This window comes from Chiroxiphia lanceolata, chromosome 7, assembly GCF_009829145.1.
Source record: "Chiroxiphia lanceolata isolate bChiLan1 chromosome 7, bChiLan1.pri, whole genome shotgun sequence".
Classification (NCBI taxonomy): domain Eukaryota; kingdom Metazoa; phylum Chordata; class Aves; order Passeriformes; family Pipridae; genus Chiroxiphia; species Chiroxiphia lanceolata.
Genome location: NC_045643.1, coordinates 38,139,625 through 38,143,896, shown reverse-complemented (window position 1 = coordinate 38,143,896; position 4,272 = coordinate 38,139,625).

The window sequence follows — 4,272 nt, the reverse complement described above, 5'->3', positions numbered from 1 at the left end:
TTCCCCCTTGTCCTGTCATTCCATGCTCTTGTAAATCTAAATTATCAAAGACACATTAACAGCTATGAAGTTGTTTGGGTTGAACCCTTTCAACAATGTTTTTGTTCCTAAAAAAGCTTGTGTGTACTCAACAACTCACCCCTTTTCTATGTCACCTGCCCTGATCTCACCTGGTGTTCGTCACACAGACTAAAATAGATTATAATCTTCCCCCAGAGTTAAATGCCTGGTGTATTGTGCCTACAAAAATGAAGATGCACTTAACATAACAATGTGCTTATTAGCTTAATGGCAGGAAGGGAAAACTTAGGGATGAGAATTAAAGCACTGCTCTTGCAGGATGTCCCTGGGGAAGGATCTCTGTGTCCCGGATACCCACGAAGGCTCCTCACCCCCACCAAGGTTTCCTGGCAGGCATCCCACAGGGATTAGCATTGGAGCAGCATGTGACATGAGATGGGGAACCTGGATGGATACCACGCTGGTTTATAGCAGATTATTATTTTTTCCTGCTTTAATTAACATAGACAATTCAAATGAAAAAAGAGAGAATGTGTAGTTTCCAAGCAAAGAAAGTACTGCTGGTAAAGGCTTTGATCTGCAAGCAGGGATGCAGGATTGGACTGGAAAACTAATCACCACAAGCCAGAATATCCTCTGTAAGAGCTGGAGATGGGATGATATTCCTGCCCACAGAACCATTAATTTGGAAAAGACCTCCAAGATCAAGTCCAACCTTTGATGGAGAGGCCAAGCTGAGCCTGAGCAGCAAGTCGAGGGTTTTTAGGGTGTAGAATAAAGCCAGAGATTTCATTGCCAGGTTTGACAGAGGGACATTTGCAGGTGTCTTTCAACTTTCCATCAGTCAGCATTCCCAGCACTGCTTCCCTGTGCAGAAACACGGCGGAGACGTCACCAACACGGGCTGGAAGTCATTTAGCACAAAGTCACCACTGAGGCACTGAGGTGACAACCAGCTCAGAAACTTGGTGTGCAGGGTAACCAGGGTCTGGGAACACACCCGTGGTGCCAGGTAACCCCAGCAGTGACTTGTGCTCTGAGCTGTGCCACACCTGGAATCTTCCTGCAGGGAATGCTTTCCATGAAAAGCAGCAACAGCTGCTGTGTTTGGGTTATTTGAAGGCTGGGGAGAAGTCAGGTCTAGGTTGGGATGGCTGCTCAAGGCTTGCCAGGGGTTTTATCACTTGATCTGACTTCCAGAGTTCTCAGGGTCCCCTTTGGAGTCAGTAAATTTTGGGAAGAGATGAGGAGCAGTTGCAGGTGTGTGGCCGTGTCCCCCCTGTGTCTCACCAGTGAGCACTGGATTTGGGATCTCTGCTTTCCCAACTCGAGCTGGATGGCACCAAGGAAACACTGTGGGCAACCAGGTCCCTGCTTTGGACTCGGGCTGGGACAAACACTGACCTGGCAAAGGGTGGGGCTGAAACAGGGATTTGGGGCTGAAACAGGGATTTGGGGCTGAAACAGGGATTTGGGGTTGTACCCCCATGTCGTGGCCATGGTCGTTGGCTGTCTCAGTTCTCAGGGGCCAAGCAACAGCAGCTTCACAGCCCCAGTGCCCATCAGGTCCTGATGGCACTCCAAGAACACGTGTGGGTACTGAAAGAAGGGAATGGGGTGGTAAAACCCATAAAATCATCCTGTCCCACACTTGAAGAGAGGTGGAGAGGGACTTTGGACAAGGGAAGGACAGTGGGGAATGGCTTCCCACTGCCAGAGGGTAGGGTTAGAAATTCTTTCCTGTGAGGGTGGGGAGGCCCTGGCCCAGGTTGGGCAGAGAAGCTGTGGCTGCCCCTGGATCCCTGGAAGTGTCCAAGGCCAGGTTGGATGGGGCTTGGAGCAACCTGGGCTGGTGGAAGGTGTCCCTGCCCATGGCAGGGGGTGGGATGAGCTGATCTTTAAGGCTCTTCCAACCCAAACCTCCCAAAGCTCCAGTGCTGGATGTTGGCAGTGCTTCCAAAGCACCAGGCCCTTCACAGGGAGGAAGGACTCAGCAAGACTAATGACTGCTTTAATTAAATACAGCAATATCATTAACCCGCTGGAGTTCATCAAATTAGTGTTGCAAATGAAAACCGCATTGGCCTCATTTTCAGGGAGGCGGTTCCAGGAGGGAAAACAGCATTTTGCTCCTGAAGACGGTGTTTGCTTTTCCCATAAAACAAATCCTCTTCTTGTTCCCCCCTGGAGCCTTGACTCTCTTTAGTTTTCCACCAAATATTTGGTTTGGCCCTTCTGTGTTTTTGGGGTACCCGTGGTGAAGGTATTGGCACAATGGGGGGGGGTTGCCACAGGAAAATGTTGAGAAAGAGGGAGAAACAAGGGACTTTTTTTGGGAGGAGGAGATGCCAGTGTCCCTCCTGCAGCACATAAATCGTTTGTGGAGTCCAAAATAACCCAGCATCTGTGCAGGTTGGCCCCCTGCCATTCGTTTTCTTCTCTCTCTTGTTTGCTGAAGGGTGACTCAGTGCAAAGCTAACACGGTGCCCACGGGAGAGCTGCTGGGAATGTGCTGATGTCAAGGGCTTGAGGGCTGGGAGGGGGGATTCCCACCTGCTGGAGAGGAAGGAAGAGCAGCGATAGGGATCCCCCCGCCAGCACCCTGGCTCGTGGCCCAGGCCACTCTCCTTGCTTATGTTGCGCTTGGGGGAGAGTGTCTTAAATAAATACAAGCTTTGTACTCCAGGGCTGGTGTCCTGCTGACACAGGGACAGGGGGAATGTCCTTCTGCCCACTGCTCACTGCTGACAGAGCTTGGGCTTTCCTAGGCAAAAAAACCCCCCTTGGCTCATCCCCAAACCCTGAGGTTTATGTGCCCTCTGAGCACATGGGGGGTGTGGGGTAGCCCAGGTGCTCCTTGCTGAGGATTTCTGTCTTCCCCACAAAATGCTTGGACCACCAGTTTGAGATGATGGGAGTCACTCAGCTTGGTTTCCACACCCCTATTAATCACCCCTCTCACCCCCCTCCCGTTGAAAATTCAGGCTGGTTTTGCAAGGCTGAGTAAGATGAAGGAGTCAGGGAGTATAAATCTCTTTGGGTTGAAAGGTCCCTGGAGCTCAGGGGTCCCCAGGAGATGCTCCTCCGTTTTTGGCATTGCAGGGGCATCACTGAAAGCAGTGACTGAGCTTCTCCTACGCAGGGATCCAGGGGAGCCAACTAAATAACTAAATAACTAATTAACCCAGCTCCACCAGCAGCTCCTGGAGGTGGCTCACGAGATGAATGCTCTGCCCTGGGAAGGGATGGGCAGTACAGGAGGACTCCTTGGACAGTCCCCACTGCTGGAACAGAGAGGTCTTAACCCCAGAGATGAAGCAACATCGTGCCTTTGGGAACACTTTGAACAGAGTTGCACAACAAGCAAAGCTGATTTCTCCACCTACAACCCTGCTAAGCTCCAATGCCCTCAACTATAGCTGTGTCCTGAGGGCTCTGATCACCCTGTGCAGCCACCTCACGTCTGCTCAGAGCCAGGCACAGGTAGGATTCAACATGAGAAAATTCCTCCTGGTTCTCCAGTAATTCCATTGTTATTTGATGCCAAGAGGCTTCTCCACCAGGAGCTGCTGCTGTGCTGCCCAAGGGCTCTGGCACAGGAGGGAGTAACCTGGTGCTGCCCTTGGGTGCTCCTGGTGTCCCCAAAGTTAACACCACGTGTAAATCCTCCATCGAGGAAACCAGGAATTCTCTGGGCTCGATTCACGGCAGCTTTGGAACTGCCAGGGATGTGAACTGGCTTGTCTGGAGCACCCACAGGTTCCAGGTGTGGTTAAACTGGCACTGGGGAAAGGATGCCAGGCAGCAAATGCCATCACCCTCCTCGCCCAAGCCCAGGGGACTGGCTGTGCTCACTGGCACGACCCTCCAGAGCGTGTGGATCTCGCCCTTTCCCAGCTGCCATTCCTTTTGGAAAAGCAGCTGAGAGTGCTCCTGGTTTTCCTGGAACATTCTAGGTTTGCACCACGACCCTCTGGCTCAGGCTTTGCTCCCTGGATGTTCCCTCTGCCCTCCCACTACCAGGATCAGCTCAGATTTAGTGTCTCCTTGTCCTGGGGACAAACATGGAATCTGCCAGACAGTGGGAGGGCAGCGGAGGAAGCAGCTCTGGAATGCACCATCCTCTGACAGCAGCACCCAAGGACCCATCAGGGAGGGAGCAGAGGCACCCAGCACGTTTTCCAGCCAAATCCCAGGCTCCCAGGAGGCAGCAGAGCTCTTTTGGAGGAGGTTGCAACGGGTTCACCCTCC